At 50.6% G+C, this 22248-nt stretch overlaps 1 protein-coding gene across 6 annotated transcripts in view; it reads left to right on the forward strand.

Moving 5' to 3' along the window:
• PHTF2 (putative homeodomain transcription factor 2) overlaps positions 1–22248 on the forward strand; it is a 589432-nt gene that overhangs the window by 90490 nt on the left and 476694 nt on the right. The window contains exon 3 of one of the 6 annotated variants that reach the window (XM_086967375.1): positions 1395–1420. The exons of the other annotated variants lie outside the window; for them this stretch is intronic. The gene's annotated coding sequence lies outside the window, so the exon portion shown is untranslated. The remainder of the gene's footprint in view (positions 1–1394; positions 1421–22248) is intronic. 6 annotated transcript variants of the gene reach the window in all.

The following is a 22248-nucleotide window of genomic DNA, read 5'->3' on the forward strand; positions in this document are numbered from 1 at the left end:
AAATACTGCATGTATTGGAATGTAGGAAACAAAAGCTCAGCCTGGGAGGATTTAATGGAAGCAAGTAGGAGGTCTGACATATCTGCATTCTGGAGAATTATTAATAACCCTATGTATGGATGGATGGATTCAGAACCCATTTTAGAAACCACTATTCCTCCTGTTGAGTGGGTGGCCCGTTTTACTGCTATATTTCCTTCTGTGTGGGACATTTGGTGGCAACTTCAGTAAATTAAGCTGGGGGAAATGGGATGATGGTATTGCCTTTGATTATGAAGGTGAAAGTAAAATGAATTAAAATAACACAGGTCCAGTGGCAATAGTCTCAATGTCTAAAATAACCAGCAGTAGAATTAAGTTCAAACCAGGCACATGAACTGAGGTTGAAGGGGACCGATGCATAAAGATGAATACGCTGAGACTGACCTCACTGCTTCGGCGTAGGCGTCCGCAGTGCCCAAGTATATATATATATAACATCTGTATCTGGCATCTGCGGCGGAGCAGCAGTTATGGGAAATGCTAGTGCGACACCATTACAGGTAGTGGAAAACAGTTTTCTAAAAAGATTATGGACTATCCCCTCTAGCTGTGCGAATTATGTTTGTCATACGGAGCTGAAAATGCCTTTCATCGAAGCTTCAATCGCTATTGCTGCTCATTGATTGTGTCATGTTATTGGTGAAATCCGACTGCTGAGCTAAATTGAGGTCTAATTCGAGATTCTCTGCCTTTGGATGGTGTCAATCAAATTCCCTGGATTAGTTGTATCAAGAATTTCTATATGAAGTTGGTTAATAATTTTTTGATGGGCCCTAAAGTGGTGCAGAAGATCAGTTGGAAAGATTTTAGGTTTTCCTGAATTGAGTTCAGGGAGAATGAGCGTGCCAAGGCAGAATTATCTATTTCATTTCCTGGTAATGCGTTGGCCCAACCCCGAATTTATTTGTATTGATGCTTGGTGAAGAATACACGTCATTGCTTCTTTCTGACAAGATTTAGTTTAAATATGATCCATATGCATTTAGCTTTTAGGGGCTAGGCCAAGGACTTGTTTTATTTATCAGCATTCCCTTGAGATGATTTCCCATAACAATCTACTTTTCATGTTGTATTATTTACCATATGCCAAGAATTATTTTTTACCTTTGTTGAAGGATTTAGCCGTTCTTCAGTGTAGACCTGCTTTATTATATCCACAGCAGCTGCACTTGCACTTGTTTTCTGTGGCTAACCTTTTTAGGTTTCGCCTGGTGAACAGCTGCGCAGCAGCGTTTCGCGCAGGCGAAATCTTTTGAGAACACAGTATGTGGCTTTGTCCCGCCTCTGTCTTCCATTGGCTAGCTTATTTTTTTTTTTTTCAGAGTTTTATATTTTCTTTGTCATTCCTCCAGGCCGACCGCTGCCGGAAGAAGTCCAGGTGAGTGCTCCTCTCCCCTCCCGCTGTCCGTGTGCCCGTTCCGCCCCCCCCTCCCGCTGTCCGTGTCTCCGTTCCCACCCCTCCATTCCATTGTTACTTTTGTGCGCTTTTCTCATTGTTTTCGCTAAACTAGTTTGCGGCGCCGGGAGTGTGCGGCCGGGGCATGCGCCTTCTGTACTGCGGTAGTGAACTACGCACGTAGCTGGAAGACTACGATTCTTTGCAGCTGCGGCAGGCATTCTCCCAGTCAGCTGCCTTCATTGGATATCCCTACTTGCTTTGCCAGTGCCAGTGGTTGTTTCTTCTCCTGCCTCTTTTTGCCATTGTTCCACCTTTCGATGCCCTGTTGCTGTTTGTTTGCTTCATCCACCCCCATCCCCTTGCTTCCCTGTACTCTGCGTGATCTCTTGCTTATGCCACCCCAACTTTCTTCTCCCTTTGTTACCCAAGAGAGAGAGTAACAGTGACTCAAATAAATAGCCATAATGTTTCCAGACTCAGGAGCCTGCGTCTGCCCCGAAGTTCGATTTGGTAATTGTAACATCAATTATAAACCGTGAATCTAAACTGCAAAAAAGTATGTATCAAGCGGCTATATACAAATTCTTATTTTCCTCCCCACTTTTTCTTCACCCCACGGCTGTCCATCCACTCGTGCTGTCGTCTCTTGTTCTCTTCATCTCTCCCCTCCCCCTTCTCTCAGCTGGCTCAGGCGGCGCGCCAGCCGTGCCATCGACCGAAATAGGCCGCAGGTGTTAAGTGGGAGGTGGGGGTGCGAGGACGGTGCTGAGATTCCTCGTGCGGACCCTCAGTCTCCATCTCGCAGCAGACTGCTGAGGCCTCAGCCTCAGAGCGGGAGCGGTCTCCACACTTTCAAGTCAGATGAATGTCTTCATTGTTTTAACAGGGTGGAATATGTGTAGCGGTTAGAGGACCAACGTGCGTATTGAAGCACTACAAATCACACCCGTTTTCCATAGTGGGCTCCGTTGTTAGGGCAGCCTGTTCCTCTGAGAGGTCGGTAGGGTTGGGGTAGAAGAAGCAATGGGGGGGGGCCAGGTCGAGCATGCCTGTACCTCGCCCAGACCCAAAGGGCTTTTTTCCGATATCTTGACGGGTCGTTCCCCTTTCATATAAGACTCTTCAAGTCTGAGAGACACTGGCTATGGGGTGACCGAATCTCTCACACTTGGGTAAATTAGAGAAGGTTTTCGAGAGGAGTGTGACCAAGGGTGCTGGGGTTATGCCATGCGTTTAAGTTCCTGGTGAACTCTTCGCCATCCTGCAAAAGATTGAGTACATATTAAGGTTTGCCAACAAAACACGGAAATCCCTTAGGAAGAGAGCCAAGAGTGAGTTGTGTGGGGACCGAGGTAAATTGGCCGACATGTTTTTTAAATGTTGCATAGAAGTCAGATCTGTTCTGAAAGTGGACCAGTTAAATACCACACAGTTGAAGAAAGGGTTCGTGTGACTATGTGCTCCTCATCCGGCATGCAACTGGACCCAAGCTTTGGGGGAGGAGAGGGAGTGAGGGGCAGGTGTGTGAGGGTTGTCTCCAAAGCCATGTCTAATAACATTGGTAAACAGGGCTTACCACCAGAAATATGCTGCTTTGAGGAAGGCGCAATATAGTCGAAATGTTTTTATTCCTCCAAACCTTTCAAACTTTGCATGTCTGCTGCCCTGCACAGCACACATTCCAATGTGGTAAACGTTTTAAATCAGTCTAAGCATTGTTACAGACAATATTTTCTTTGTCGATTTTTCAAGCTTGGGGCCAGAAGGAATTAATAAAAACAATGATTTTAGCTGACATTATTGTAGCTCCTCCATTCTGTCTGCAAAGCACCTTCTACATCCCTCAGGACTGGAATATTGAAGATGCATTTATGTAGGAGATAAGAGAACCCCTTAACGCACATTTTAAGGATATTGAAGAGTTTTGTTACGATATATTGGAATGAGGCCAAAAGGCAACTTCTTATTCAGAACGTCGAAGGACTTACAATACCCTGGCTGTGCTTGCTTCCCTGCCCCCTGGCTGTGCATGCTTCCCTGCCCCCTGGCTGTGCATGCTTCCCTGCCCCCTGGCTGTGCATGCTTCCCTGCCCCCTGGCTGTGCATGCTTCCCTGCCCCCTGGCTGTGCATGCTTCCCTGCCCCCTGGCTGTGCTTGCTTCCCTGCCCCCTGGCTGTGCTTGCTTCCCTGCCCCCTGGCTGTGCTTGCTTCCCTGCCCCCTGGCTGTGCTTGCTTCCCTGCCCCCTGGCTGTGCTTGCTTCCCTGCCCCCTGGCTGTGCTTGCTTCCCTGCCCCCTGGCTGAGCTTGCTTCCCTGCCCCCTGGCTGTGCTTGCTTCCCTGGCTGTGCTTGCTTCCCTGCTCCCTGGCTGTGCTTGCTTCCCTGCTCCCTGGCTGTGCTTGCTTCCCTGCTCCCTGGCTGTGCTTGCTTCCCCGCCCCCTGGCTGTTTTTGCTTCCCCGCCCCCTGGCTGTTTTTGCTTCCCCGCCCCCTGGCTGTTTTTGCTTCCCCGCCCCCTGGCTGTGCTTGCTTCCCCGCCCCCTGGCTGTGCTTGCTTCCCTGCCCCCTGGCTGAGCTTGCTTCCCTGCCCCCTGGCTGTGCTTGCTTCCCTGGCTGTGCTTGCTTCCCTGCTCCCTGGCTGTGCTTGCTTCCCTGCTCCCTGGCTGTGCTTGCTTCCCCGCCCCCTGGCTGTTTTTGCTTCCCCGCCCCCTGGCTGTTTTTGCTTCCCCGCCCCCTGGCTGTTTTTGCTTCCCCGCCCCCTGGCTGTGCTTGCTTCCCCGCCCCCTGGCTGTGCTTGCTTCCCCGCCCCCTGGCTGTGCTTGCTTCCCCGCCCCCTGGCTGTGCTTGCTTCCCCGCCCCCTGGCTGTGCTTGCTTCCCCGCCCCCTGGCTGTGCTTGCTTCCCCGCCCCCTGGCTGTGCTTGCTTCCCCGCCCCCTGGCTGTGCTTGCTTCCCCGCCCCCTGGCTGTGCTTGCTTCCCCGCCCCCTGGCTGTGCTTGCTTCCCCGCCCCCTGGCTGTGCTTGCTTCCATGCCCCCTCGCTGTGCTTGCTCTCCTGAGTGTGTGTGTGTGGCTCTGGGTGGGTGTGTGTGTGGGGGGCTCTGGGTGTATGTGTGTGTGTGTGGGGCTCTGGGTGGGTGCCTGGGGCTCTGGGTGGGTGTGTGTGTGGGGCTCTGGGTGTATGTGTGTGTGTGGGGCTCTGGGTGTATGTGTGTGTGTGTGGGGCTCTGGGTGTGTGTGTGTGGGGGGGGCTCTTGGTGTATGTGTGTGTGTGGGGGGGGCTCTTGGTGTATGTGTGTGTGTGGGGGGGCTCTGGGTGTATTTGTGTGTGTGTGGGGGGGGCTCTGGGTGTATTTGTGTGTGTGTGTGTGTGGGGGGGGCTCTGGGTGTGTGTGTGTGGGGCTCTGGGTGTATTTGTGTGTGTGTGTGTGTGTGGGGCTCTGGGTGTGTGTGTGTGGGGCTCTGGGTGTGTGTGTGGGGGGTTCTGGGTGTGTGTGGGGCTCTGTGTGGGGCTCTGTGTGTGGGGCTATGTGTTTGGGGGGGCTCTGTGTGTGGGGGGGGCTCTGGGTGTGGGGGGGGCTCTGGGTGTGGGGGGGGCTCTGGGTGTGTGGGGGGGCTCTGTGTGTGTGTGGGGGGGCTCTGTGTGTGTGTGGGGGGCTCTGGGTGTGTGTGGGGGGCTCTGGGTGTGTGTGGGGGGCTCTGGGTGTGTGTGTGGGGCTCTGGGTGTGTGTGTGGGGCTCTGGGTGTGTGGGGGGGGGCTCTGGGTGGGTGTGTGGGGCTCTGGGTGTGTGTGTGTGGGGCTCTGGGTGTGTGTGTGTGGGGCTCTGGGTGTGTGTGTGTTGGGCTCTGGGTGTGTGTGTGTTGGGCTCTGGGTGTGTGTGTGTTGGGCTCTGGGTGTGTGTGTGTTGGGCTCTGGGTGTGTGTGTGTTGGGCTCTGGGTGTGTGTGTGTTGGGCTCTGGGTGTGTGTGTGTGAGGGGGCTCTGGGTATGTGTGTGGCTCTGGGTGTGTGTGTGGCTCTGTGTGGGTGTGTGGCTCTGGGTGTGGGTGTGTGGCTCTGGGTGTGGGTGTGTGGCTCTGGGTGTGGGTGTGCGGCTCTGGGTGTGGGTGTGCGGCTCTGGGTGTGGGTGTGCGGCCCTGGGTGTGGGTGTGCGGCCCTGGGTGTGGGTGTGTGGCCCTGGGTGTGTGTGTGTGGCCCTGGGTGTGTGTGTGTGGCCCTGGGTGTGTGTGTGTGTGGCTGGCTCTGGGTGGGTGTGTGTGTGGTAGTAATTGCTGTCTGCTGAGCTCGTCCGTAGGGTACAATAGGTCTCACATTGCGAGAGATTAAGCTAATGGCAATGTAAATGACAAAACCAACACATAAATGTAAATGCTTGTTTAACGTGTGTTAGTTTGAGGAAATGCCTTAACGAGTTTTCCCTTGAGACTGAACCTTAGTGTGTTTTTTTTATCCCCAAGCTGCTAACTGTTTTATTCTAATGGTTAGATATTTTTCATCAAAAATCTTTTTAGTACGGTTAGTTTAAGTAGCTTGGTACATGTTTTTAGAAATTGTTTGGATTTTAATGATGTACTTATTGTACTTGTGTATTGTTACTTTTATGGAGTGTTTTGTACTCCGAATAAAGAATGAATGACTAGTGCATGCTCAGCCCTGACGAATAATAATTAACTGGTGCTCGGTTAGAGCAGTAAATAGTTGGCACTTTTATTCTGGTTTACTCGGAGTTGGAGGAAGGAAGAGGGAAGCGCATCTCGCAGGGTTAGTTTGGCTTCTGGGAAGGGGACAGGCCTGCTGCAATAAGTCTCCATCTTAAGATGGTAGGGGACAAGGTGCCTTTTGTGGATTGTCCCCCATAAAATGTGTCTACCAGACTGACCTCTTTCTTCAGGCGGGATAGTCATTCTCCTCTTCACCATTGAGGTTACTTTATGTAACAAAATCCCGCGCACACAGATAAGGTACAAGCAAGTGGAGTGTTGCTTAATATGATTCACAGTAACAAAAGTCCAACGTAGGTTCATTGATGTATATCTCCTTTATTTGATCGTCACACCAGTGGAAATTCACAGCCAGCCGACACGTGTTTTGTTATAGGTCTATACAAATCTAGACACTATAACTCTTCAGGGCTCAATGGCTGGATCCTTATCTGTAAGGGCCCTAGTCCGGTGATAATTCCAACCCGGCAGGGTGACCTATTAGTAGGAGAATGACGGCGTAGTGGTTTCCGATAAAGTAGTAAATTCAATCTGTAATGAGGGGACGCCAAGCTTCAATAAGTATGTCATAAAAACCCATCCATGGTCCAAGTCGTGAAGTGAAGGAAATTATTCACAGTGCAACACACGGGTACGTGTGATGTCCAGGTTCTGGGTCGAATCACCCTCGATATAGTTCGCGTCCCCGACCCGGAAGGTTACTTTATGTGTAGAGAACAGTCCGTGGCCATTCGCTTTCCCTACTTTTTTATTTCAAGTGTTTTGATGGACTTTCCTCCTTTTGTGCAACAGAGCATATGCAGGGAATATTTTATTGTAGTTGCTCAGACATAATGTGCTCTACACTGAATGAGACTACATGAGGTGTGGTATCTGGTTGAAACTGAGTTTACAGAAACTAGGATGTGATGGGGAGGGCATGTAAATAGGGGCATCCTAGGCGAAACCACCGTTCATTTTTTAATTATTTTACATCATCCTTCATCTTAATTTGAGGCGCATGGAGTTGAATTGACTTGCCTGCAATTGCACAATTTTCTGATCGGTTGTTGAAGCTCGGAATAGGGTGCGGATGGCCTCCAGATTCCTAGACCAACTACATCCATTTCCTGACTTGCACAGCTAGGTTGCCCACAGCAGTATCAGGAGGTTTGGCATTGTCTCAGGATACAAGCAAGAACATTTGTGCGGTTGCCCTTATAGCAGTTGGTAAGTCCTGGGATACTCTTTCCTCTGCCCAATGGTGAAGACACACTATAGTCGTCTGTCACCTGGTGTTTGGCCATGTAACTATACGGTTTTGCTAACCTTCAGATGGGTTCTAGGTCCTCTATCTCATACGGCCAGCATCCTTCCCTCCATTTCAATTCATCCATTTCAGCAGGATCACTTTGAACTTGCACCGCTGATACTTCACACAGGATGGCTTGGCATACTTTCTTTATCTGCCAATACACATCCTTTTTTTAAACGACCTGCTACCTTAAAGTTCGGTCCATTCATAAGATCAGGCAGTAATGGCTCCCTGGCTTTTCAAGTTAGGTAGACTTCCTGCTTGAGGGATAGAATCCTTCAGAGTGTATTGGAACGCCACCCACTATTAAGATCGCCCCCAAACAGGTTGCACTTATTATAAAGCAAATGCGCCCAGGAGAGCCGCTGGGCCCAAATAGTTTACCAACAAAGATATATAAAGCTTCTACTCATAAGTGGGCAGCGCTCTTGGCCCCTCCCTATTTAACGATTTACAAAAAGGGGGTGGTGATGAACAGAGTGTCTGAGTTAAACAGACCACTCTTACCCAGTCCAAAGATCAGGGCTTGATCCAGCACCGTTATTTATCTCACTGCCCCATCCCAGCTCAGAACCTGGCTATATGCAAATCAGTCTGTCCCTGGCCCAGTGCATCATGGGAACAGGGCAGACTAAACTACCAAGCCAATTCTTCACCAGAAAGGAGACAAGCTACCGGGGACCGGTTTCTGGCATTTCAGCCTTCTTCGGCCCGGCTTGCTTGAATCCTGATGGAGCAGTGAGAAAGGGACTCATGTCTGAGTATACCCTGCCACACCTATAGTGGCCAAAAACGATTTACAAAAAGGGGGTGGTGATGAACAGAGTGTCTGAGTTAAACAGACCACTCTTACCCAGTCCAAAGATCAGGGCTTGATCCATCACCGTTATTTATCTCACTGCCCCATCCCAGCTCAGAACCTGGCTATATGCAAATCAGTCTGTCCCTGGTCCAGTGCATCAAGGATTCAAGCAAACCGGGCCGAAGACGGCTGTAATGCCAGAAACCGGTCCCCGGGAGCTTGTTTCCTTCCCAGTGTAAGAATTGGCTTTTGTAGTTTGGTTTGCCCTGTTCCCATCATGCACTGGGACAGGAACAGACTAATTTGCATACAGCCAGGTTCTGAAACTGGGATGGTGCAGTGAGCTAAAAAACGGTGTTGGATCTAGCCCTGATCTCTTGACTGGGTGAGAGCTTTCTGCTTAATTCAGAGACTCTGTCCCTCACCACCCCTTGTTGTAAATATTTTTGTCCACCCTAAGCGTGGAAGGGTATTCTCAGATGTGAGACCCTTGCTCATTGCACCATCAGGATTCAAGCAAACCGGGCCGAAGACGGCTGTAATGCCAGAAACCGGTCCCCGGGAGCTTGTTTCCTTCCCAGTGTAAGAATTGGCTTTTGTAGTTTGGTTTGCCCTGTTCCCATCATGCACTGGGACAGGAACAGACTAATTTGCATACAGCCAGGTTCTGAAACTGGGATGGTGCAGTGAGCTAAAAAACGGTGTTGGATCTAGCCCTGATCTCTTGACTGGGTGAGAGCTTTCTGCTTAATTCAGAGACTCTGTCCCTCACCACCCCTTGTTGTAAATATCCCTCCCTATTTAAGACATGCAGAATGGGCGGGCCTATTCCTGATTCTTGGCCAGGCTCTCTCCTCGTCGCAATCTACAAAAAAGGCCAGCGGTCTAATCCCGACAACTATCGGATGATTGCCCTCCTTGACGTAGACGGGAAGGCCTATGCAAGCGTCTTTTTACAAGAATTGACCAGCTGGGTGGGAGACCGTAAACAAATATTTTTCACTCCAACCGGTTTCCAAAAGGGCTGCCACATCGAGGACAATCTAATCTGCTTAACCCACATGATTGAGGGTACTCTTGCAACAAAGGAAAAATCACTATTCTGGGGATTTATTGATTTTCTGAAGGCATTTGATAGCATTGTCCGCTCCAGGTTTTGGGAAAAACTAATCAAATGGGCCATTCTGCAGTCTCTATCGAATGCCCTTATCACTCTCTATACCGATACCTGGGTAAAAATAAAAGTTTCCTCTGGTTGGTATACAACTAATAAAATCATGACCAACAGAGGGCTAAAGCAGGGATGCGTTTTGTCCCCTCTACTTTTTAATTTGTACCTTGCAGACTTGCCTGAGTGGTTGACCCGTTCTCGAGCCTTTCCATCAAGAATCGCATCTGTTAAAATTCAGTCAATGCAATATGCAGATGACCTGATTCTCCTTGATAAAACCCAGGTGGGCCCTCCAACGGCTTTTTGATTCCCTGGCATCGAACTGTGAAACAAATACTTTGGAGATTAATATTTCTAAGATCAATGTGATGGTCTCGAGGCGTCGAGCAAGACGTCAAACCTGGTACATCGCTGAGAACCCTATAGAGGTAGTTGCTATATACAAATATCTTGGAGTCTGGAAGGACCACAGAGGGAGGCCGGGGCCACAAATCGCTGCAATGCAAGGTATGGCTCGCAGCCTGGAGGGGGCCATCTTTTGAACTAAGAAAGCTCTCCATTCTTCAGACTTCACTCCGTTAATCAGAGTGATAGGTGCCAAATTACTACCCACTATAGCTTTTGGCTGCATTACTTTTTAAAGATCAAATGTTCACCTGGTTGGATAGAGTGAAATTAGCTTGTTTTCGCAGTGTTTCATTTACCCAACTCGACCTCTCATGCCCAAATCCGTATCGAGTTGAGCCTGTCTTCCCAACATTGGATTATGAAAGCAAGGTTCATTGCCTATTGTGTAAAAACTAAAATGGCTTGTGACTCCACACTAAGGGGGTGTATATGGTCACTGTTAAACAACTCCAGCACTTCCTGGAATACATTTCTAATATTCTGCTTGGACGCACTAGAAGCTCATAAATTACTGGCAAGCTCGCTGCCCATGGGGGTGGTCGCTAATATTTTGACTGAACAAGCAAAGATCCTCTCAGCAGAACACAAGGCATCAGCCATGAAAAATCTATCCCATGGTAGCTGGGCGTCAAAACTTTATGACCTTAAACCCTTACTGCATTATCTGTCCTCCTCTATGAAGCCATCTGTGAAACATCAGCTAATGAGAAAGCGTTTTGGCCTAATCCTGCGTATAAGTATGGACGGAGGTATAAGGCAGATGCGCCCTCTCAGTGTCATTTTTGCAGTAATCTGGAAGAAAATGTAATACATGTTTTGTGCATCTGTAGAATCATACTCCCCTTTCGAATTTTCTGGTTGCGCGCCATCTGGAGAACTCTCAATGTGCGGACATGCCAAGAAGCCCTAGAGGAATGTATGAAAGGGGACTCAGCTCAAATGGCCGCCCAATTTGTAAAATTTATGACCAAGATAAACTCAGTTTTATGAGTAGATGTCCCCCGCGAACCTCCGCTGTTAGCTATGAACTTCTTTTTTTAACATGAACTTTGTAATTGAGAGTGGAAAGAGATTTTTGTATGTCCTTTTTGTATGAATGGCAATTATTTTTATTAGTTGTGCAAATAAACATATCTATCCATCTCCAGAGTATAGAGGAAATCGCCTGTCACCTGAAAACTTGAAAAATGCCTTCTGACCCCATCTTTGCGATGGGCCATCTGCCACCCATGGGTGATGCAGGATCTTTCAGCCTAGTTAAAGTTCTTTGCAAAGTGCTTCTGTTTTCTGTATGTCAGGTGTCACATGCAAACCCCAAGGGCCAGAAGCTAGGATATCTTCTCCCATCTCTGGGCTCACTCCGCCACAAGCAGGGACTCTGTGTCCTTGAATGCGTGACTGTACTGCGTTCTGTTTGTATGCTATTGTGATGCAGATGCTGTGCAGTGAAGTCACCTGGCAACCAGCCACTCATCATCCGGTAAACCATCTCTTTCGTAGCTGTCAATAACCAAAAATATAATGAATGTATTCTCTCGAAGAAATGTCTCATCTTTATTTAATCAATATTTATCAGTTTAGTTGAGATGTACCTGGCATGGAAGGATGGTAAGAGGAGACCTGCTTCCCAACATGCACGCACCTTACAGCTTTCGGAAATAACCAACGTCTGTGTTTATGCAGCGCATCCATTGGCTCACACTCCGGCGATGCAAATATGTTAGCCTAGCAAATATTTGACTAATTGTTTAATGTAGCCTATTTAGACAAGCAACTTACTTGTAGTTAGGATCATTAGACATGTTGTGTATGATTTCTAAGCTTATGTCACAAACGAACTAGGCAAAAATAGGGCCTCTATGTGCATTAGTCTCATACATAATTTTGAGTTCTATATTGTTATTGAATGTTGTACTACTAGTATTTCCCATAATATTTGAAAAATTAGGAGCGCTATTTCTGTGGAGGTCCCACCCTTTCTGCCCTGGCCCAGTTCTATCCCACCCAACGTTTTAACTTCATTTTTTAATCTGTTCTTAGAAAGGTTTCTAATTACAACTTCATGTATTTTGCATGGTGCACCCCTTTACAAAATGTAGCCTTTATTCATGGTAGTGACTGATTTTATGATTAAGCCTTAGTGTATAACCACATTTTGAAGCTCAATCACAATGACCCTGTTTGGGTCAGACCACATAACCCTCGCATGTGCCTATTCTGCGGAGACCCAAGCATACATACTTACCGACCCCCGCATTCTGCTGTTGCCAATGGTGGGAAATAATGTCAGCCAACAATAACTGGTATTAGTAATGGTCGTTGTTGGCCGCAGTTTATTAATAACCAAAGACATATTAATAACACAAACTGGTTTCAAGCAATCTTTCCATTTTGCGAACAGTACTCATCAATCATAATTGGCATATTACACATTATGACACCATCTTGTGATAACAGGTGTCAGTCTTTTTTGTGCCCTCCTTAGTTCAAAAATGGGGCTTGTACACAAACCAGTTTGTTGCCAGTCTATTGGTGCTCCAGTGGTTGGTTGCCCACGCCTTCTGCGTGTTGCGGAGGGGAGCTTTCCTGTCGGGAGTTAGGTCCCCAGCTCGCTACCATTTGCGCCCTGCCGTCCAGCCGGGTCTGGACCGCGAGTGCCGTCTCCTCCTGTTACTCCCCTCCTTTATGCCGCCACGTCACCCTGCCGTGCGGCATTCAAAAGTGCGTGGCCATCCTCTTACACACCGCCCGCCGGTGTGTTTTCTTAGCCAACCAGTGTATGATTTCCGCCACGCCGCAGGGAGGCGCACGTCTCACTGCGGCTCCCCCCCTGCACCTGGTTCGTGGCTCCCACCTTTCTCCATATTTATTTATTTATATATATATATAATATATATTTTTTTTTTTAGTTGCAACCTGCGAGTGTCATTGCACCCCACAAGTTATCCCAGAACACCTTCATCCCCTTTTCGGAGAGGTGCACCCCGTCTTGCCCGTAGAGTTCTGGGTGGATGAGGCCGTGCCGGATTGATTCCAGGCCATTGGCGAGGCAAAACTTGTATATCGCGACATTTAATTTCCTCCTTGCATTATCGACGGCCTTGTTGGAATCGGCACCTCTGCAATGTTTCCTGCTGATCATTTCGGACCAGACTATCGTTGTGGGTCCCAGCCACGCTGCTGTCTTGGTGAGATCTTTTTGGATGGCCTGCCCGACTGCTTTTCGCCCTAGCCGGGTCAGGTCGTTGCCCCCAAGGTGGATGATCAGGACGTCGGGCAGCCAGGCCGAATCTGCCATGAGGCCGTCCAGTGTCGGCAGTAGCTGCTCCCATCTCATACCCGGCTGCCCTATCCAGCGGATGTACGTCGATTTGGGCCTGCTTATGCTGTGGCCCCCTTGCCGCCACCAAGACTCCATTCGGGACACGAATGAATGTCCCACCACCCAGACCAGCCGCGGGCGTCCCCCTGTCGAGAGAAAGCATTCTGTTAGGTGGCCTTCTGTGCACCGTGTGTACTTACGAGGGGGGCTATCACCCTGCCATGCGGCATCCCAAAGTGACTACCTCCCCCTCTCCCCCCTCGGGGCTTTCTCTTTTTTTTTTTTTTTTTTTTTTTTTTTTTATACGAGGTGAGGGCGTATGTACGACTTGTATGCCCTGGAGCGCCATCTGCCCACCGCCTGGATCCTGTCCTCTGGCATGCCATGCTGCGCTGCCGAGGTCGCTGCGTCGATCCTGAATGAGTGAGAGGCAAACGCTGCCGCGCGATACCCGGCTTTACCAAGGCCTTGGCGCATTATGGCTGTAAACTGGAACTTACTCAGGTTCCTTCCATCCTTATGTATAAAGAGGGGGCCCTCGCCAGCTGGTCGTGCCCCCATGTACCTAAATAGCCAGCATACCGCGCAGAGCCCAGCCTCTGGGATGCAATTAAGACGTATCGTCGTCTCCCTCCTTGCCCTGTCCGTTTTGGACTGTTTCAGCGTTAATTCCACTGCCTTCGCCATTGGTTTAATGTCTCTTGCCTGCAGGCATTGCTGCGCTGGGCCCGACTTGCTGGGGGCTACTAATTCGCTGATTCGGAATGCTCCGAAGAAAGCCGTGGTGAATGCCGCCCTAAATAGTAGCAGCTCATATTTGTCTGATATTAAGCCTGTGAGGGCTCCCAGGAGCTGCCCCAGCTTGGCGAAATCGATGGGACGCCTGTTGTCCTTCTTTTTGCCTTCAACCCTTCTCCAGCCTTTTAGGGCCGTCTTTAAATAGGCCGAGGTAGTGGGGTCCTCGCCTGTATAAAGCCTGGCAAAATGGGCGATGGCGGACAAATGCGCCTGGGCCCACGATCTCGTTTTCTTCGAGTTAAATGCCCATTGTACGAATTTCTCCACTGCTGTGCGAGTTTTCGCCCTGTCTTCCAGCGATTTTTAGAACCCCAACTCTCATTACCGTGCTTGCGTATGTCCTGTATCTTCTGTTTGCCTCCGCGGTAAGTGATTGCCCTATTAGCCAGGATAAGTCTACTCCCCCAGGTCCCAGAGGGACGGTAGAAAGGGGGTCATCTCCCTGTCCGCCCCGGGCACCAGTTCTCTGAACCGCTTTATTTGGGACCGGGAAAGTGCATCTGCTGCCGAGTTCTCTAACCCTGGCACGTGGCGTGCCTTCAGCTCCAGATTCCCTTCCAGCTGTAATTTAATTAACCGCAGCATTAGCCTCCGCATGTCCGGGCATCTTGCTGCGCCTCTGTTAATGGCCTGCACTACTCCCATGTTATCTGACCACAGCGTGAGTTTCAGGTTTTTTATTTTTTCTCTCCAGATGGTCAGTGCTACAATTATCGGGAACAGCTCGAGAAACGTGATGTTCCTAGTGAGCCCCTGCGCATGCCACTCCTCCGGCCACTGGCTGGCGCACCAACTGTTTCCCAGGACCGCGCCGAAACCCAGGCTTCCGGCCGCGTCCGTGTAAAGAGCTATCTGTTCGGCCGTTACCCACCCCTCTAACCAAATCCGCACCCCATTGAAATCTTGTAGGAACTCGTCCCACACCTGCAGGTCCTGTTTCACGCCTGCGCTCAATCTTATGTGGTGGTGTTTGTGGGTGACGCCGGCCGTTAGCCCTGTTAGGCGCCTCGAAAATACCCTGGCGGGCGGGATTACCCGAGCCGCGAAGTTAAGTCTACCTATCACTCCTTGGATCTCCCTCAGGGTGGCTTTCTTACGACCCCGTAGCTTCGATACTTCCCAGCGAAATTCCTTTACTTTGTCTGGAGGCAGCCTGGCCGTTCCTGCTATAGAATCCAATTCTATGCCCAGGAACGTGAGCCTCGTGGTCGGGCTTTTCGTTTTTTCTTTTGCGAGGGGGACCCCTAGGGACCTGGCTAGATTCTCGAAGGCTGCCAATGCGCTAGCGCAAACTGAGGAACCTGCCGGGCCTGTGAACAGGAAATCGTCTAGGTAGTGCAGTTTTCCACCCTCCTGGTGCTGGTCATGAAGCGCCCATTCTAAGAAAGTGGCGAACTGCTCAAAATATGCGCATGATATCGCGCAACCCATGGGCATGGCTTTGTCAATAAACACCTCCTCGCCCCATTGGAAACCCAGTAGGTGGAAACTGGAGGGGTGGACCGGCAATAGGCGGAACGCTGATTCAATATCCGCTTTCGCCATGAGTGCTCCTATGCCTGCCGCCTTCACCAGCTCAATTGCGTCGTCGACTGACGCGTAGCCCACTGAGCAAGCTTCGGGGTCGATACCGTCGTTCACTGAGGAACCTTCCGGAAACGAAAGGTGGTGTATCAGCCTGAATTGACCTTCTTCTTTCTTGGGAACCACGCCTAGCGGTGAGACGACTATACCTTCTTGTACTTCCTTTGGGAGGGGGGCCTCAACTCTACCCAGGTTCAATTCTTTCTCTATCTTCGCGCTAACCACCTCGGGGTGTTGCCTTGCTGACTTCAAATTGCTCGCCCCCGCCGAGGGGAGCGGGCCCCGGAATGGAATAATAAAGCCTTGCTCGAAGCCCTCTACCAGTATCCTGGCATCTGTTCTGTTCGGATATTTGTTTGCCAATCTGCGCAACCGTTGTGTAATAATGGGGGATCTGGCCAGCTGGCACTTATTAATGTCCACCAGTCCCCCCCTTTCCCCTGCGTTGGGGCTAACGCTTCTTGCTCTTTTCTCTCTTTTCCCTTTTCGATTCGTGTTTGGAACCTTTGCATGCAGCGGAAGCGTGCTTGCCCCCGCAGCTGGCGCATGCGTGTTGAAACTTACAAGAGGAGCCCCATGAGCAGTCCCCTGCCTCGTATCTCCAACAGATCGCCTTAGTTGCGGTTGGGGAGTACGATCTCCCGTTCGACCGCCTCTGATATGTACCACTCTTCCCCTTTTGGTATGAGCTCCGAAAGGGCTGGTCGCTTTTGCCCGCCCAGGCCCTAACCTCCTTAGCCGTAAGCATCTTGTGGATGAACCCCGAGACATCCTCCTCATTCCACTCCATTTCGGGGTGCCTCTGCATTTTTAATCTAAACCCTTTATCGTACTCTAACCAGGCATCCGCCTCTGTGCTAGGTGGATGTTGGCCTCGTATAGCCACAAATCAGCAGCGCAATGGGGAAACCTTTCCACTATAATGCATGCCATGATTCTGAACGCATCTAGCCAATTGTCGAAAGTGCGCTCCTTTCTGGCCCCGCGCCTTTCTCTCCTGTCCTCCTCCTTCCTGTCGCACGTGGTTAGATCGAGCCCCTCTAGCTGTATTTCCAGCAGCGAAAATATGTCTATGAATTCCTTGCGCCATATCCTCTCTTTTACCGCAAGCGGGATGAGACATGCCAAGCCGGTGGCTTTCGTAGTCATGGACGCCGGACCAGGGGATGGCCTGATGTAATGATCGTTGACTACCCCGCTCGGAGGTGGGCTTCCCGAAACGGGGCCGTAACCCCACCCGGGTAGCGGGGAAATCTGTTCACCTTGGGCGGACAAGCTTACCTGCTCTTGCACTCTTGTTTGTCGGGCCCACCCCGGATCGACCATATGCCACGTGAGACCTGCCGCTTCGTCTGCGCGCTGCTCCCTAGGCCCTGCCACTCCTTGCCCTGTGCCATTAAGTAGCCCCGGCGCCAGCGATTTTAAACATTCCTTTACGATGTTGCTAATATGCTCACCCTTTTTCTTTTTGCTGGTCGTCTCGCCCTGGTCGCTGTCCTCCGGTCTCGACAGAAGAGGTTTCTGCCGTACTTTCCTCAGAGGATTCCTCTTGGATGTTCTCTTCATCGGCGTGTTTTTCAGCTTCTTGGGTGCGGAAGGCCCTGGTTCTTCGTCTGCCTGTTCCACCGGTCTGTTTTCTTTCCCTTTACCCAAGTGAGGGTGGAGCCAGTCGTCACCGTGGATGGCCGATAATTCACGGATCTTCATCAGTACCTCTGCCCTCTCGTCTGGCTGGCCCTCCGACATGTCGTGAGCGTCTGCGCACTTTTGTGTGGCTTCTTGGTTTCTCGTGTCTGCGTCAGGCCGTCGGCTGGGGCACAGCTAACTGTGTGTGCTTACCCCGGGCTCTGAGCTTGTTGCCGCTTTACCTGATATTCGCTTCGGGGGAGCTGGCACGGTGCGCCGTACTCCACGGGGCGTCTTCGGCGACGATGACCTGTATCTTCCAACCGTGGCCTTGCCTTCTTCAGCTTCGTCCTTCGCCGCGTCGCCTCTTTTCCTTCAGTCGTTGTTGCTGTCGCGCCGTTCTCCCAGCTCCTCGAATGCGTTGTGCTTCTACTGGGAGGGCGGCGTCGCTTAAATCCTCTTGAGCCCTCCATGCAGGCCTCAGGTGAGTCCCGCTGATTGGGGGGTTCAAATAAAGCCAGATTGACCATTGGGTGCCCTTTGGGGGCGCTCAGGTCAACAGGTCACTTCCGGTCGGGTGGCTGGTGCGCACCCCGCTTCCGCTGGTTCCTGGGCGCATCAAGGCGCCCAGAACCAGTTTACCCCCGCTGGTGGCACCACGAGGGTTATGGCGCCGGCCTTCAAGCCTCCCCCACCCTTACGGGAGGGTGCGGCGGCCTCTGCAAGTTACAAGATTCTGTGTAGCTTCTGTCTCACGTACGTTACACTTTTTTATCAGTAATCCGTAAGTTGACTAAAGTAAATATTTGTGCACTCAACCCTTCTGAAGACCTCCTGCCCATTCAGGCCCAGTAGATCACATTTCCCTTTTGTTGCTGTCAGAAGGTATGCGTTTTTAGGTTTTGCCTCGCCAAAGATGCGCTCTGCGCATCTTTTCGGCGCAGGCGAAAACCTGATGAGAAGAGTAGTGTGGCTTGGTTCGGCCCTCGTCGTTGATTGGCTGGCTCCGTAAACGGAGCCTTGCCATTGGACGAGGGGCCTGTCCGTCAATGCCGGACCAGACACGGGGGCGTTCCCGACATTCTTTGGCTTTTGCCGACGTCACGGGACGCCGGGAACGCCCCCGTGTCTGGTCCGGCATTGCCGGCACTACTGCATCTCATTTATTTTCAGAAAGCAATCCACTAATCATTGTTATTTGTTATCTCTTTAAATGGATATGTCCTGTTTTCGGGTAATTTCAGTAGTTTTGCGTAGCTATCCATTTCCAGTTTCGGGGTGGGTAACAGTTAACTACCACTTTGCCCTCTTGCGCACTAATGAGGATTTATGGTGAGTCCACTAGTCCTTAGTATTGGGAAACCCTTTCCCCATTCGTTCAATAGCAGAAAGATGTACGAGGACAAGTAAGAATATACGAGACACAACTCTTAAAAACTTCTCAGAGCCATAGCGCTGTTTATTTGTGGACATTTGCAACAGGAGTCCACCCCGTGCTTCGGCGAAGAAACCGCCGCCGTGGCTTCGACAGCGCGACCAGAGCCAGTGGGCTCGTCAGGAGGGCCGCGCTGCCATTGGGTGGCCCAGGGAGAGTTGCCGCGCAGCCATTGGCTGTTCCCCGGAAGCAGAGGTCCGGCCCGCCGCCTGGTTGTGGGCGGGGCCGGGAGGACGTGTTGTTCCGCTTCCCCCCCTGCCTGGGGGAAGCCTTTGCGGGAGTTGCCGGTCTCCCGTGCCCAGAGGGAGACCGGGGAAGAGGAGAGGTCGCGTCGCCGCTGCTGGGGGCTCCCGGCGCCCCGGAGGAGAAGTGGATCGGGAGCCTGGCGGCTCCACTCGGGAGGACGACGGCGGAAGGAGAAGGCGGTGCTTCATTATGAGGAGGAGACCCGCCGCCGAGCCGCCGCCCAGCAGAGAGGCCGCCGCCCGGAGGAGCCCGCCCAAGAGAGCCCGGTGAGTCTGAAGGGCTGGGGAGGGCTCCGTGCGGCTGCTGTTGGTGCCGGAGAGCGGCACATGGGCGGGAGTGGAGGTAGGGCGGCCCCAGCTGGCAGTGGGCCGCCCCAACGTTTCAAGGGAGCCTGAGGCTCCAACGCCCATGTTGGTCACGAGAGCCCCGTGGGGCACAGTGTTGGCGGTGCAGAAAGGGCGGCCCCGGCTGGCAGCGGGTCGCCCCAACGCGTGTAGAGCCCCGAGAGGCTCCTTGCCCCTATCGTTGTGTCCGGAGCCATGGAGGCTCTAAGGGGGCAGATTTGTTCTACGGGCCCAGAGAGGCTCGAGGTGCCCTACGTGATTTGAGAGCCCAGAGGGGCTTGGGGGCCATTTCCATGACGTCGAGTCCCCCGGGAGGGACTCCAACGACCCCACAGCTGTGCTAAGAGCCTGCTAGGCTCGAGGGGGGCATTGTCTGCAGAGCCTGGGTGGCTCCAACGTTTGGCCACAGTGGTTGTTCCAGAGCCTGTGTGGCTCCAGCATGGCGCAGTTTGCGCCCAAGGGTCAGTGAGGACCCTGTCGCAGTGTAAGTGTTGTGTATGCCTGTGCCCTGCTTGTGCTGTGCGTGGGTTGTCTGAGAGACTCGTCTGTTCACGTGAGTTGTGGGTGTTTTACTCTTTAAAATATGATGCCTTTTTTATTTTATGTTGGTAGCTACTACTTTATACAGTATATTATTAAGCTATATGCCCGTGTGTGCTTGGGGATCTGCTAATTTGAGGAAAGTCTCTGTGTTGTAGCTGTATTTTGTGGTGAGAAGCTTTCAAATAGTCACTTGTTCACTGTGTATGCTGGACGTCATTGCGGGCTTTGTGGGTGTCCAGTCTTCCAGAACATGAATAAAACTACTGTGGCTTACACGCTTCCTTTTGCCTTGAGCTTTAAGCCGAGCGCGTCGAAATACATTATGTATTCGCTTTCCATGGCCCTCAAAAGGTATGCTAGTCAAATTTAGACTGTAAGCACCACCCTCGTGCATCTTAATTTGTGTTTACTTGCTGGCTTTTTTTGGGCTTTAAAGGTTTTCTTTTTCAAACTGCTGGTGTTTTACCTGTATTTTTTTCAAACCTTTGTACCAGGCAAATTAAAAAAAAAAATTACCCATACCCAAGTCATTCCATAGTGCGCTTCAAAGCGCTATGTGCACCTCAGTCTCATGGAAGTTGGCCCGTGGCACTTTCCGTTGCCCGAGCATTCTGGCAGTTACTTCTATTCTGACTTAATCGGTGTAGAAGTGCGCACACATGCATTTTGTTTTGCAGCAAATGCTACAAAAATCCCCAGCAACGTTCAGTTCTTCTGGGCTTCTGGGATCCTGAGCTGTGTGGCGGTTGTAAAGTAGACTGGGCCTCGCATCCAGGAGGCTGTAGTGATGAGGATAATGATTCCAGGGACTTGATGGTTGGGTAGGAGAGTGGAGAAGAGGAGGGAGGGAGAGAGACAGAGGATTGGAGAAGGAGAAGGAGAGAGCAGCGAGGTGGTAGGTGTTGTAGTCTGTGAGCTGTCGCAGATAATGGCTTGTAGTTGGTGGTTTCAAGCTGTATACAGACATCTCTCACAAAGCTCTTTCAAGGTTAAGTTTATATCAGGGAGGAGACGGAGCAGAGGCTGCTATAGAGAGAGGAGTTGAGTCTGGACTTGTCAGGGCGGACGTGTGTTACAAGACCATTTTTCTGGCATGGGAGATGGTGTGCCAAATGTGTGTCGGTCCGCTGCCCACACTGTGAAATACCCGCAAGCTCTTCTATATACAATGGCAAGTACCTGGAAACTGAGGCACAGATGGACAAAGGCTAGTAGCTCCTCTGTACACATGGCAAAATAACCGCAAACTCCGCTATATAGACTTATGCATACAAGCTAAGTTAGACATACAAACCTCTCCAAGCTCTGCTGCACATAACTGACCAATAACTAGAAGTTCCAGAAATCACTTGCCTCTGTTGCATATGGGGCCAAATTCACGCAACCTTTGCTACATGAATGGGTAAATACCGGGGCCCCCACTATGTACAAACAAAAGTATGCTATAATGCACACGACAAATAACCACAAGCTATACTACAGACCCCAGAAACTGCTGCACTGACGGACAAATACATGCATCTCTACACGTACGGAAATGCTAAACATACAGTCAATACTTGCAAGGTCGCTGTGCACACAGATTTTCTGCCCTTCACCCCCACCCTGTGACTCCTAAGACTTTCCTTTATACGTGATTGTTTTTCCACCAACACAATGGATACATTGAACAACTCCTAGTGTCCTTGATTTAGGGGTGAATGAGCTTTGTCAAGAGAAGGTTAACTGCTTCTGCAGTACATGAATAACAAGCATTGGACATGCAATAGGTCTCGGATTTATTTGAGTAAGAGCTAATGGCATTGTAAATTGCAATGTCTTTTAGCATTGTGTTATGGAGTGTATGCATGTGGTGTGTACTGGAATTATGTGGGTTGGATTGGAATTGTAGCAATCTGCGCTTTGATGAATATGTTTAAAAAGTTTTTTTTTTTTGGTCCTTGTCTCTGACCCTGCCTCCACAGCGCTCTGAAGCGTAGTAACCGTACTCGTGGTCGCTTTGACTGCATATACAACAACAGTTTGGTTGTGTTTGTTGTAAAATTATATATTTCTGTCAAATGGCTTCAGATTTATTAGCAAAACAAAATTTTTCGGCCAATAAATAGCGATCATAAATATAGACGCACTTTCCCCGGTTTTGTAAAGCAAGTCCAAAATCAAACTCTCGAGCAGTAAAACTGATCAGGCGTTTACTTATTTCATCTACATTAAAAATAATGAGTGAGTCGGCCCTTGGGCCTGGAATTTTTCGCATGCCGGTTGCGCCAACCTCTTTTAAGTCGGCGCATTGACCCGCTGAGCTGCCTCGCTAGCCTGCAAGCCAGGAGGTTATTATGGGTCACCAGAGCTGCAATGCTGCATTGTTTTACGCCACATCAGCCTCTTGCGGAGGCTAGCGCAGCGTACGAAGGGGGTGTTGAACGGCTCCTGTCAGGATTGGGAGGTGGGGGCTGCGTCATGCGCGCGCAGTTTATTTTTCCGGGTATCTCGCGCTCTCCAGTGACGCCGAGATTGATGG

The sequence above is a fragment of the Lissotriton vulgaris genome, chromosome 1_1 (genome assembly GCF_964263255.1).
Source record: "Lissotriton vulgaris chromosome 1_1, aLisVul1.2, whole genome shotgun sequence".
Taxonomy (NCBI): domain Eukaryota; kingdom Metazoa; phylum Chordata; class Amphibia; order Caudata; family Salamandridae; genus Lissotriton; species Lissotriton vulgaris.